The 14,435-nt window shown below is 52.1% G+C and overlaps 1 pseudogene; it reads right to left on the reverse strand.

Moving 5' to 3' along the window:
- The window catches only part of LOC118382768 (serine/threonine-protein kinase SMG1-like), a 122,342-nt pseudogene that overhangs the window by 53,282 nt on the left and 54,625 nt on the right, over positions 1-14,435 (reverse strand).

The following is a 14,435-nucleotide window of genomic DNA, read 5'->3' on the forward strand; positions in this document are numbered from 1 at the left end:
CAGACACAGTTACACCCCCCACCACACACACCTGCCACAAGACATCAGGAACACTAGTTGCTCCCTCAACCACTAGGTTGGTCTCGGGGATCCACACACCCACCCACCATCTATCCCCAGCACACAGCCAGCCACCCATGTCTATCCCAGCACACCAACCCACCCACGTCTAACCCCAGCACACACACACCCCGTCTATCCCCAGCACACACACAGCCACGTCTATCCCCAGCACACACCAGCCACACGTCTATCCCCAGCACACAGCCAGCCACGTCTATCCCCAGCACACAGCCACCCACGTCTATCCCCAGCACACAGCCAGCCACCCACGTCTATCCCCAGCACACAGCCCACCCACGTCTATCCCCAGCACACAGCCACCCACGTCTATCCCCAGCACACAGCCACCCACGTCTATCCCCAGCACACAGCCAGCCACGTCTAACCCCAGCACACAGCCAGCCACGTCTATCCCCAGCACACAGCCAGCCACCCACGTCTATCCCCACCCACCCACGTCTATCCCCAGCACACAGCCAGCCACCCACGTCTATCCCCAGCACACCCACCCACCCACGTCTATCCCCAGCACACAGCCACCCACGTCTATCCCCAGCACACAGCCACCCACGTCTAACCCCAGCACACAGCCAGCCACCCACGCACATCCCCAGCCACCCACGTCTATCCCCAGCCACCCACGTCTATCCCAGCACACAGCCAGCCACCCACGTCTATCCCCACACAGCCAGCCACCCACGTCTAACCCCAGCACACACCCACCCACGTCTATCCCCAGCACACACACCCACGTCTATCCCCAGCACACACCCACCCACGTCTAACCCCAGCCACCCACGTCTATCCCCAGCCACACCCACCCACGTCTAACCCCAGCCACCCACGTCTAACCCCAGCACCCACGCTATCCCCACCCACCCACCCACGTCTATCCCCAGCCACCCACGTCCCAACCCCAGCACCCAGCCACCCACGTCTATCCCCAGCCACCCACGTCTATCCCCACCCACCCACGTCTATCCCCAGCACACAGCCAGCCAGACAGACCTGGTGAGGGTGCAGAGGGCTGATGAGATGATGGTGGCCAGGCTGAGAGAGCCCTGCTCTGGGTTCTCTAGGAGGAACACACTGATGCAACGCTCGATCTCCTGCAGCTGTTCTTCACACGCGTGGACCGTGGCTCCCTCGGCCTTGACACGCTCCGCCTGGCGCAGGACACGCGTGTTGGTCTCTGACGCCTGGTGCTGCAGGGCCAGCTCAACGCTGGACAGGAACTGGCACGACGCAAGGGGAGGCTGGGGGGCAAACTGGACCTCATACCTGGAGGGAGGGACGTTTGGAGAGGAAGGTAGAGCACAGATTGATAAAATAACTGTCCATTTAATGAAAATAATAAAATATTAGAGAGAAAGAGCGAGAGAGACAGGAGAGAGAGACAGGAGAGAGAAGAGAGGAGACAGACAGAGACAGACAGAGACAGACAGAGACAGACAGAGACAGACAGAGACAGACAGAGACAGACAGAGACAGACAGAGACAGACAGAGAGAGACAGAGACAGACAGAGACAGACAGAGACAGACAGACAGACAGAGACAGACAGAGACAGACAGACAGAGACAGACAGACAGAGACAGAGAGAGACAGACAGAGACAGAGGAGAGAGGAGAGACAGACAGAGACAGACAGAGACAGACAGAGACAGACAGAGACAGACAGAGACAGACAGAGACAGACAGAGACAGACAGAGAAAATGAGGAATGAGAAGGAAAGATGGCAAGAAAGAGAGGAGAGGAGAAAGCCAGCATGTGTCCACTCCAACTCACTGTCTGGAGATCTGCTGGCAGTGGTCAACAGTCATGTCACAGAGCAGCTCTTCCAGCCACTGTTTCCAGAGGTGGGCCCTGTGGCGCAGCAGCACGGCCCGCGGGTACAGCAGAGCCACAGTGGCATAGCTGTGCAGCTGCTCCAGACAGCCTCGCAGGGCCCCACGGCGCTGCTGCAGCAGGGAGCCCAACTCAGCCTCCAGGCCCTCGCACTGGCTGATTAGGTGGGCCTGGCCGGCGTTCTGCAGGAAGGCTGTGGCCGGGACGTAGCTGGGAGGACCTGGGGGAGGGAAGAAGAGATAGAAGGTTAATTAATCAGGTCTATATGACCGCTGATGTCCTGCAGTAGACTGGCCAGACAGAACCCCCTCTCCCACCTCTACAGACACTAACCCAGGTCTATATGACTGCTGATGTCCTGCAGTAGACTGGCCAGCTGGAACCAGACACAGAACCCCCTCTCCCACCTCTACAGACACTAACCCAGGTCTATGTGACTGCTGATGTCCTGCAGTAGACTGGCCAGACAGAACCCCCTCTCCCACCTCTACAGACACTAACCCAGGTCTATATGACTGCTGATGTCCTGCAGTAGACTGGCCAGACAGAACCCCCTCTCCCACCTCTACAGACACTAACCCAGGTCTATATGACTGCTGATGTCCTGCAGTAGACTGGCCAGACAGAACCCCCTCTCCCACCTCTACAGACACTAACCCAGGTCTATGTGACTGCTGATGTCCTGCAGTAGACTGGCCAGACAGAACCCCCTCTCCCACCTCTACAGACACTAACCCAGGTCTATGTGACTGCTGATGTCCTGCAGTAGACTGGCCAGACAGAACCCCCTCTCCCACCTCTACAGACACTAACCCAGGTCTATGTGACTGCTGATGTCCTGCAGTAGACTGGCCAGACAGAACCCCCTCTCCCACCTCTACAGACACTAACCCAGGTCTATGTGACTGCTGATGTCCTGCAGTAGACTGGCCAGCTGTGTGGCCTCCAGGCTGCTGAAGGCTGCTTGGTACTGGGACATCCACTGGTCCAGGTCCCCTGCTTCCCCTGGATCAACTCCTGGACGGTACGCTGACGAGATGCTAGCTGGGTGTGTTCAGAGTACCTGGTGGGGGGGAGAGGGGAGAAAAATCACATACAGAGCTCTGTGTACCTACGGAGAGAGAGAGGGGCCATGTTCAAGAGCTTCTAATCAGTGTTGCATTGTGACCAACTTCCTGATCAGAACCCTGGGTCTGAACACCTCCCTCTGCAAGAGGTCAGAGGTTACATAACTGTGTTCCAGGGTGAGTATGAGGTGGTCTGGGGTTAGAGGTCACATAACTGTGTTCCAGGGTGAGTATGAGATGGTCTGGGGTTAGAGGTCAGGAGTGTAACAGACCTGTGTTCCAGGGTAAGTATGAGGTGGTCTGGGGTGAGAGGTCAGGAGTGTAACAGACCTGTGTTCCAGGGTAAGTATGAGGTGGTCTGGGGTTAGAGGTCAGGAGTGTAACAGACCTGTGTTCCAGGGTAAGTATGATGTGGTCTGGGGTTAGAGGTCAGGGGTTACATAACTGTGTTCCAGGGTAAGTATGAGGTGGTCTGGGGTTAGAGGTCAGGGGTTACATAACTGTGTTCCAGGGTGAGTATGAGGTGGTCTGGGGTTCAGAGGTCCAGGGTTCATAACTGTGTTCCAGGATCTGAGTATGATCTGGTCTGGGGTTCTGAGGTCAGGGGTCCTAACTGTGATCCAGGGTGAGGACCCCCAACATGGTCCTCACGGTTAGAGGTCAGGGTTACATAACTGTGTTCCAGGGTGAGTAGAAAGAGATGGTCTGGGGTTAGAGGTCAGGGTTACATAACTGTGTTCCAGGGTGAGTAAGGATGGTCTGGGGTTAGAGGTCAGGGGTTACATAACTGTGTTCCAGGGTGGTAGTGAGGTGGTCTGGGGTTAGAGTCAGGGGTTACATAACTGTGTCCCAGGGAGGTGTAACAGAGGTGGGTGTGGGTTAGAGGTGGTCTGGGGTTAGAAGGTCAGGAGGTGTAACAGACCTGTGTTCCAGGGAAGGATGAGGTGGTCTGGGGAGGGAGGTCAAGGGAGAGGGTTAGGTAGTGAAGGAAGGTCTGGGAGGAGGTAGTGAAGGCCCCCTCCAGGAAGGTATTTCCTCCAGGATCTTGGTGGTCATCTTGTCCCCTGGAGGAGCAGCTTCTGCAGGAAGGAGGTAGGTACTGCCCCCTCCACCTGGGGAGGACCCCAACATCTCCTGACGGTTAGTGAAGGAAGGAGGTCAGTGAGGAGGGAGGTAGTGAAGGAGGGAGGTGTGAAGGAAGGAGGTAGTGAAGGAGGAGGTAGTGAAGGAAGGAGGGTGAGGTAGTGAAGGAAGGAGGGAAGGTAGGAGGTAGGAAGGAGGTAGGTAGTGAAGGAGGGAGGTAGTGAAGGAAGGAGGGAGAAAGGAAGGAGGGGTAGTGAAGGAAGGGGAGGTAGTGAAGGAAGGAGGGAGGTAGTGAAGGAAGGAGGGAGGTAGTGAAGGAAGGAGGGAGGTAGTGAAGGAAGGAGGGAGGTAGTGAAGGAAGGAGGGAGGTAGTGAAGGAAGGAGGGAGGTAGTGAAGGAAGGAGGTAGTGAAGGAGGAGGGAGTGAAGGAGGGAGGAAGGAAGGAGGGAGTGAAGGAAGGAGGTAGTGAAGGAAGGAGGTAGGGAAGGAAGGAGGGAGTGAAGGAGGGAGGTAGTGAAGGAAGGAGGGAGGTAGTGAAGGAGGGAGGGAGTGAAGGAAGGAGGTAGTGAAGGAGGGAGGGAGGTAGTGAAGGAGGGAGGGAGGTAGTGAAGGAAGGAGGGAGGTAGTGAAGGAAGGAGGGAGGTAGTGAAGGAAGGAGGGAGGTAGTGAAGGAAGGAGGTAGTGAAGGAGGAGGGAGGTAGTGAAGGAAGGAGGGAGGTAGTGAAGGAAGGAGGTAGTAGTGAAGGAGGTAGTGAAGGGAGGTAGTGAAGGAGGGAGGGAGGTAGTGAAGGAAGGGGAGGTAGTGAAGGAAGGAGGAGGTAGTGAAGGAAGGAGGAGGTAGTGAAGGAAGGAGAGGTAGTGAAGGAGGGAGGTAGTGAAGGAAGGAGGGAGGTAGTGAAGGAAGGAGGTAGTGAAGGAGGGAGGTAGTGAAGGAAGGAGGAGGTAGTGAAGGAGGAGGTAGTGAAGGGGAGGGAGGTAGTGAAGGAAGGAGGGAGGTAGTGAAGGAAGTGAAGGAAGGAGAGGAGGTAGTGAAGGAGGGAGGGAGTGAAGGAAGGAGGGAGGTAGTGAAGGGGGAGGGAGGTAGTGAAGGAGGGAGGTAGTGAAGGAGGGAGGTAGTGAAGGAAGGAGGTAGTGAAGGAAGGAGGTAGTGAAGGAAGGAGGTAGTGAAGGAGGGAAGATGTCAGTGGCCTGGTCATTTCAGAACATCTGGTAAGGGGAACGACAGGTGATGTGGTGCTCCATCCACAACATACAGGACGACCTCTACAAGGAACAGAGTGTCATTTCAGACAGACAGAGAGCTGGATGTGCCTCCGTCTCCCCTGCTCACCTTGATCTCAGCCACGCGGGAAGAGAAGAGGGAGCGTGTGATGTCTCTCTCCATCTCCCTCTTGCTCTGCTTGTTCTCCGCCTGCTGCCCCCCCCCTCCGTACACGGCCCCGGCGAAGCCCACCTCCCCCCCGGCCGTCCAGTCCACCAGAGGGTCGTACACAAACGCCTCCAGCAGGGTCAGCAGCGTCTCCCGCCCACGACGCATCATCTGAATCACCTGACCAATCAAAGAGGAGAGGGTTAGCATCATCTGGACCACCTGACCAATCAAAGAGGAGAGGTTAGCATCATCTGGACCACCTGACCAATCAAAGAGGAGAGGTTAGCATCATCTGGACCACCTGACCAATCAAAGAGGAGAGGTTAGCATCATCTGGACCACCTGACCAATCAAAGGAGAAGATCTGGACCACCTGACCAATCAAAGGGAGAGGTTAGCATCATCTGGACCACCTGACCAATCAGAAAAGAGAAGATTAGAATATGATTTGCATGTTTCAGAAACTTAACATTTTTTAAAAACATTTCAGGAATGTCTTTAAATGTGTCAGGAACGTTTTAGAAATGTTTAGAGGTAAACAAGACGAAGTTGTAAGTGAAGTTTGAGGTGATCAACAGCAGACAAATTAGCTTAACGTCACCCAAGGCACCACAGCTGACACAGAAGAGTCTCCGAAATGTTCCACTAGTTAGTACCTGTTCACAGGAGACTGTTCCACTAGTTAGTACCTGTTCACAGGAGACTGTTCCACTAGTTAGTACCTGTTCACAGGAGACTGTTCCACTAGTTAGTACCTGTTGACAGGAGACTGTTCCACTAGTTAGTACCTGTTCACAGGAGTCTGTTCCACTAGTTAGTACCTGTTCAGAGGAGACTGTTCCACTAGTTAGTACCTGTTCACAGGAGACTGTTCCACTAGTTAGTACCTGTTCACAGGAGACTGTTCCACTAGTTAGTACCTGTTCACAGGAGACTGTTCCACTAGCTAGTACCTGTTCACAGGAGACTGTTCCACTAGTTAGTACCTGTTCACAGGAGACTGTTCCACTAGTTAGTACCTGTTCACAGGAGACTGTTCCACTAGTTAGTACCTGTTCACAGGAGACTGTTCCACTAGTTAGTACCTGTTCACAGGAGACTGTTCCACTAGTTAGTACCTGTTCACAGGAGACTGTTCCACTAGTTAGTACCTGTTCACAGGAGACTGTTCCACTAGTTAGTACCTGTTCACAGGAGACTGTTCCACTAGTTAGTACCTGTTCACAGGAGACTGTTCCACTAGTTAGTACCTGTTCACAGGAGACTGTTCCACTAGTTAGTACCTGTTCACAGGAGACTGTTCCACTAGTTAGTACCTGTTCACAGGAGACTGTTCCACTAGTTAGTACCTGTTCACAGGAGACTGTTCCACTAGTTAGTACCTGTTCACAGGAGACTGTTCCACTAGTTAGTACCTGTTCACAGGAGACTGTTCCACTAGTTAGTACCTGTTCACAGGAGACTGTTCCACTAGTTAGTACCTGTTCACAGGAGACTGTTCCACTAGTTAGTACCTGTTCACAGGAGACTGTTCCACTAGTTAGTACCTGTTCACAGGAGACTGTTCCACTAGTTAGTACCTGTTCACAGGAGACTGTTCCACTAGCTAGTACCTGTTCACAGGAGACTGTTCCACTAGCTAGTACCTGTTCACAGGAGACTGTTCCACTAGTTAGTACCTGTTCACAGGAGACTGTTCCACTAGTTAGTACCTGTTCACAGGAGACTGTTCCACTAGTTAGTACCTGTTCACAGGAGACTGTTCCACTAGTTAGTACCTGTTCACAGGAGACTGTTCCACTAGTTAGTACCTGTTCACAGGAGACTGTTCCACTAGTTAGTACCTGTTCACAGGAGACTGTTCCACTAGTTAGTACCTGTTCACAGGAGACTGTTCCACTAGTTAGTACCTGTTCACAGGAGACTGTTCCACTAGTTAGTACCTGTTCACAGGAGACTGTTCCACTAGTTAGTACCTGTTCACAGGAGACTGTTCCACTAGTTAGTACCTGTTCACAGGAGACTGTTCCACTAGTTAGTACCTGTTCACAGGAGACTGTTCCACTAGTTAGTACCTGTTCACAGGAGACTGTTCCACTAGTTAGTACCTGTTCACAGGAGACTGTTCCACTAGTTAGTACCTGTTCACAGGAGACTGTTCCACTAGCTAGTACCTGTTCACAGGAGACTGTTCCACTAGTTAGTACCTGTTCACAGGACAGTGAAGACTGTTCCACTAGCTAGTACCTGTTCACAGGAGACTGTTCCACTAGTTAGTACCTGTTCAGGACAGTCTGAGACTGTTCCACTAGCTAGTACCTGTTGACAGGAGACTGTTCCACTAGCTTAGTACCTGTTGACAGGAGACTGTTCCACTAGTTAGTACCTGTTCACAGGATAGTCTGAAGATGCCCTCCACCCCAGTGACTCCCAGGGCCGTCTCGATGTTGTGGGTCATACGGAACGGCACTTTCTCTGGTACACGCAGGCTCTTCCCTGGAGACCACACACAGAGAGAGAGAATCATCACACACAGAGAGAGAAACATCACACACACAGAGAGAAACATCACACACAGAGAGAAACATCACACACAGAGATAAACATCACACACACAGAGAGAAACATCACACACACAGAGAGAATCATCACACACAGAGAGAGAATCATCACACACACAGAGAGAATCATCACACACACACAGAGAGAATCATCACACACACACAGAGAATCATCACACACACACACAGAGAGAATCATCACACACACAGAGAGAGAATCATCACACACACAGAGAGTCATCACACACACACACAGAGAGAATCATCCACACACACACACAGAGAGAAACATCACACACACAGAGAGAATCATCACACACACAGAGAGAATCATCACACACACAGAGAGAGAGAATCATCACACACACAGAGAGAGAATCATCACACACACAGAGAGAGAATCATCACACACACACACACAGAGAATCATCACACACACAGAGAGAATCATCACACACACAGAGAGAATCACACACACACAGAGAGAATCATCACACACACAGAGAGAGAAACATCACACACACACAGAGAGAGAGAATCATCACACACACACACAGAGAGAATCATCACACACACACAGAGAGAGAATCATCACACACACACAGAGAGAATCATCACACACACAGTTGAGAGAGAGAATCACACACACAGAGAGAAGTCACACACACAGAGAGAGAGAAAACATCACACACACAGAGAGAGAAGACTGTCATCACACACACAGAGAGAGAAACATCACACACACAGAGAGAAACATCACACACACAGAGAGAAACATCACACACACAGAGAGAGAGAAACATCACACACACAGAGAGAGAAACATCACACACACAGAGAGAGAGAATCATCACACACACAGAGAGAAACATCACACACACAGAGAGAATCATCACACACACAGAGAGAATCATCACACACACAGAGAGAATCACATCACACAGAGAATCAGACAGAGAAACATCACACACACAGAGAGAGAAACATCACACACACACACACACAGAGAAACATCACACACACACAGAGAGAAGAATCACACACACAGAGAGAAACATCACACACACACACAGAGAGAAACATCACACACACACAGAGAGAAACATCACACACACAGAGAAAACATCACACACACACAGAGAAACATCACACACACACACACACAGAGAAACATCACACAGAGAAACATCACAGAGAGAAACATCACACACAGACACACACAGAGAGAATCATCACAATCACACAGAGAGAGATCATCACAGACACACACACACACACACACACACACACACACACACACACACACACACACACACACACACACAGAGGAGAGAGAGAACATCACACCAAACACACATATCAGCAGGACAAACAGCAGTGAAATCCACAGAGAAACATCAGCAGGACAAAGAGCAGTGAAACCTGTCTAAACCAGGAGGGTCGCTGCTCGTTCAAACCTCAGAATAGAACTATTTATTTACCTTTCTCGAAGCAGACGTTGTAGTCGATGTGCACCACCTCTCCCGTCGTCATATCAATCAGCACGTTGTCAAGGTGACGGTCGCCGAGGCCAATGATGTAGCCCACCATAGACATCACAGCAGTGGACCTGGCGTAGGACTGTGGCAGGAAGAAGAAGAGGAGGAAGGAGAGGAGGAAGAAGAGGAGCGTTCATTTCCCATTAATTAGCCACCAGTAAGGTTTAATTTGACATTTGTTGACGTCTCCACTTCCCAAGCATTAGTCCAAAATGGCTTCCTTTCCTTCATCTGCACGAGTCAGGTGGATCCATAGAGGAAGATAGAGGACCTTTTATTTTTTACATTTTACCCCCCAACTTCGTGGTATCCAATTGTTGTTAGTAATTACTATCTTGTCTCATCGCTACAACTCCCGTAGGGGCTCGGGAGAGACGAAGGTTGAAAGTCATGCGTCCTCCAATACACAACCCAACCAAACCGCACTGCTTCTTAACACAGCGCGCATCCAACCCGGAAGCCAGCCGCACCAATGTGTCGGAGGAAACACCGTGCACCTGGCAACCTTGGTCAGCGTGCACTGCACCCGGCCCGCCACAGGAGTCGCTGGTGCGCGATGAGACAAGGACAACCCTACAGGCCAAACCCTCCCTAACCCGGACGACGCGTCGCCCCATGAACCTCCCGGTCGCGGCCGGCTGTCGACAGAGCCTGGACATGAAACCAGAGTCTCTGGTGGCTCCGCCCTAGACCACTGCGCCACCCGGGAGGCCCGATAGAGGTGAATCCATAGAGTAAGATAGAGGGACCTTTTAGTATGGAAATTAACAGATCTACAAAGATGAGTCCTTTATCCAACTCTATGAGTGGATCCTGTATCCAGTCTTAGTTAAGCCATCTTTTCAGATCAGTTGTTTTCAGATCAGTTGTTTTCAGATCAGTTGTTTTCAGATCAGTTGTTTTCAGATCAGTTGTTTTCACATCAGTTGTTTTCAGATCAGTTGTTTTCACATCACAGATCAGTTGTTTTCAGATCAGTTGTTTTCAGATCAGTTGTTTTCAGATCAGTTGTTTTCAGATCAGTTGTTTTCAGATCAGCTGTTTTCAGATCAGTTGTTTTCAGATCAGTTGTTTTCAGATCAGCACATCAGTTTTTTCAGATCAGTTGTTTTCAGATCAGCTGTTTTCAGATCAGTTGTTTTCAGATCAGTTGTTTTCAGATCAGTTGTTTTCAAAGATCAGTTGTTTTCAGATCAGTTGTTTTCAGATCAGTTGTTTTCAGATCAGTTGTTTTCAGATCAGTTGTTTTCAGATCAGTTGTTTTCAGATCAGTTGTTTTCAGATCAGTTGTTTTCACATCAGTTGTTTTCAGATCAGTTGTTTTCAGATCAGTTGTTTTCAGATCAGTTGTTTTCAGATCAGTTGTTTTCACATCAGTTGTTTTCACATCAGTGCAGATGAAGGAAAGGATACGAGGAAGAAGCAGCCACACAACCTGTGTGACCTCTAACCCTTGACTGACTGACAGTAAACCCTGTTTGACCTTTGACCCCCAGCTCACCTGTGTGACCCTCCACCACTCGCTAGACGTGGTACAGGAGCACCACAGCTCTTTGGCCAGCAGGTTAGGGGGCGTGGACGCCATCAGCTCCTTAAGCACATCCCTCATCACGCTGAGCGGCCAATCGCGCCGCGAAACATCCAGGCTGAGCCCCACCCCCTTCAGGGCGGGGCCTATCTTGCTGTAGTAGAGCTCACTGGGCCGTGGAACCAGAGGGAGGGGCTGGGGCTGCTGCTGGAACGAATCCTGGGCCTGGGGGAGGAGCGAGAGACAGAAAGTGATGAGAGATGAGTACAGACAGAACTCAAGGCCCAACAAAGTGCCTGGCATTGCCATAGTTTCAATGTTGAATGTAATTGAGCTCTACACATTCACAGAGCAAGTTCCTACAATATATCACCCACACACACACACACCTCCACCCTCACAACCATTACCTTCTGAGCCTGCAGCACGGCCTCTCTCTGCTGCCAGCGCTTGTAGAGGCCGAAGAGCGGCGTGGCGCCGTCCACCCATTGGATGAGTCCTGAGCGCGTCCCCAGCGGGGTGACGGAGTAGTGGCGTGCGTGGAAATGGGGGCGTTCCTGCTGGTTCACCTAGAGGAGAACAGAGTTATGCTCTGTAGACAACAGCAGCAGTCGTACGACCACATGAAACAGCCCGTCTTTCCCAGCAGCAGTTAATATTACTGGAACAAGCCTTCAGGTTTAATCACCTATTTTACTACTTCTATTATTTGTTAAATCTTTTTAAAATATATTTTTTTAATGTTTGGTGTATTTATTCACAGTTGAACTACACAGGACCCCATACCCTGTACTCTGTGTTGTCTCTAGCTGGACCAGCACAGGACCCCATACCCTGTACTCTGTGTTGTCTCTAGCTGGACCAGCACAGGCCCCATACCCTGTACTCTGTGTTGTCTCTAGCTGGACCAGCACAGGCCCCATACCCTGTACTCTGTGTTGTCTCTGGCTGGACCAGCACAGGCCCCATACCCTGTACTCTGTGTTGTCTCTAGCTGGACCAGCACAGGACCCATACCCTGTACTCTGTGTTGTCTCTAGCTGGACCAGCACAGGACCCATACCCTGTACTCTGTGTTGTCTCTGGCTGGACCAGCACAGGACCCATACCCTGTACTCTGTGTTGTCTCTAGCTGGACCAGCACAGGACCCATACCCTGTACTCTGTGTTGTCTCTAGCTGGACCAGCACAGGCCCCATACCCTGTACTCTGTGTTGTCTCTGGCTGGACCAGCACAGGCCCCCATACCCTGTACTCTGTGTTGTCTCTGGCTGGACCAGCACAGGCCCCATACCCTGTACTCTGTGTTGTCTCTGGCTGGACCAGCACAGGCCCCCATACCCTGTACTCTGTGTTGTCTCTGGCTGGACCAGCACAGGCCCCCCTACCCTGTGGACTCTGTGTTGTCTCTGGCTGGACCAGCACAGGCCCCCATACCCTGTACTCTGTGTTGTCTCTGGCTGGACGAGCACAGGACCCTGTACTCTGTGTTGTCTCTGGCTGGACCAGCACAGGACCCATACCCTGTACTCTGTGTTGTCTCTAGCTGGACGAGCACAGGACCCCATACCCTGTACTCTGTGTTGTCTCTAGCTGGACCAGCACAGGACCCCATACCCTGTACTCTGTGTGTTGTCTCCAGCTGGACCAGCACAGGCCCCATACCCTGTACTCTGTGTTGTCTCTGGCTGGACCAGCACAGGACCCATACCCTGTACTCTGTGTTGTCTCTGGCTGGACCAGCACAGGACCCATACCCTGTACTCTGTGTTGTCTCTAGCTGGACCAGCACAGGACCCCATACCCTGTACTCTGTGTTGTCTCTAGCTGGACCAGCACAGGACCCCATACCCTGTACTCTGTGTTGTCTCTAGCTGGACCAGCACAGGCCCCATACCCTGTACTCTGTGTTGTCTCTGGCTGGACCAGCACAGGCCCCATACCCTGTACTCTGTGTTGTCTCTGGCTGGACGAGCACAGGCCCCCATACCCTGTACTCTGTGTTGTCTCTGGCCCCAGGACCCTGTACTCTGTGTTGTCTCTGGCTGGACCAGCACAGGACCCATACCCTGTACTCTGTGTTGTCTCTGGCTGGACCAGCACAGGACCCCATACCCTGTACTCTGTGTTGTCTCTAGCTGGACCAGCACAGGACCCCATACCCTGTACTCTGTGTTGTCTCTGGCTGGACCAGCACAGGCCCCCATACCCTGTACTCTGTGTTGTCTCTGGCTGGACCAGCACAGGCCCCATACCCTGTACTCTGTGTTGTCTCTAGCTGGACCAGCACAGGCCCCCATACCCTGTACTCTGTGTTGTCTCTAGCTGGACCAGCACAGGCCCCATACCCTGTACTCTGTGTTGTCTCTGGCTGGACCAGCTGGACCAGCACACCATACCCTGTACTCTGTGTTGTCTCTAGCTGGACCAGCACAGGACCCATACCCTGTACTCTGTGTTGTCTCTGGCTGGACCAGCACAGGACCCCATACCCTGTACTCTGTGTTGTCTCTGGCTGGACCAGCACAGGACCCCATACCCTGTACTCTGTGTTGTCTCTAGCTGGACCAGCACAGGACCCCATACCCTGTACTCTGTGTTGTCTCTGGCTGGACCAGCACAGGACCCCATACCCTGTACTCTGTGTTGTCTCTGGCTGGACCAGCCTCGTATTTTAAATGATCGATCAATGATGTTACCTTGGTGAACATGGTGTTGACTATGGAAAGGAACTGCATGATTCGCTCATCTAGGTGGAGGTCCTCCAGACCTGAAAGAGGGAGAGAGAGGAGGAAGGAGGTAGAGTTAGGAGGAGAAAGGAGAGAGAGGAGGAAGGAGGTAGAGTTAGGAGGAGAAAGGAGAGGGAGGGAGAGAGAGGAGGAAGGAGGTAGAGTTAGGAGGAGAGAGGAGAGGGAGGGAGAGAGAGGAGGAAGGAGGTAGAGTTAGGAGGAGAGAGGGAGAGGGAGGGAGAGAGAGGAGGAAGGAGGTAGAGTTAGGAGGAGAGAGGAGGGGGAGGGAGAGAGAGGAGGAAGGAGGTAGAGTTAGGAGGAGAGAGGAGAGGGAGGGAGAGAGAGGAGGAAGGAGGTAGAGTTAGGAGGAGAGAGGAGAGGGAGGGAGAGAGAGGAGGAAGGAGGTAGAGTTAGGAGGAGAGAGGAGAGGGAGGGAGAGAGAGGAGGAAGGAGGTAGAGTTAGGAGGAGAGAGGAGAGGGAGGGAGAGAGAGGAGGAAGGAGGTAGAGTTAGGAGGAGAGAGGAGAGGGAGGGAGAGAGAGGAGGAAGGAGGTAGAGTTAGGAGGAGAGAGGAGGGGGGAGGGAGAGAGGGAGGAAGGAGGTAGAGTTAGGAGGAGAGAGGAGAGGGAGGGAGAGAGAGGGAGGAAG

The sequence above is a fragment of the Oncorhynchus keta genome, chromosome 5 (genome assembly GCF_023373465.1).
Source record: "Oncorhynchus keta strain PuntledgeMale-10-30-2019 chromosome 5, Oket_V2, whole genome shotgun sequence".
NCBI classification, from domain to species: Eukaryota; Metazoa; Chordata; class Actinopteri; order Salmoniformes; family Salmonidae; genus Oncorhynchus; species Oncorhynchus keta.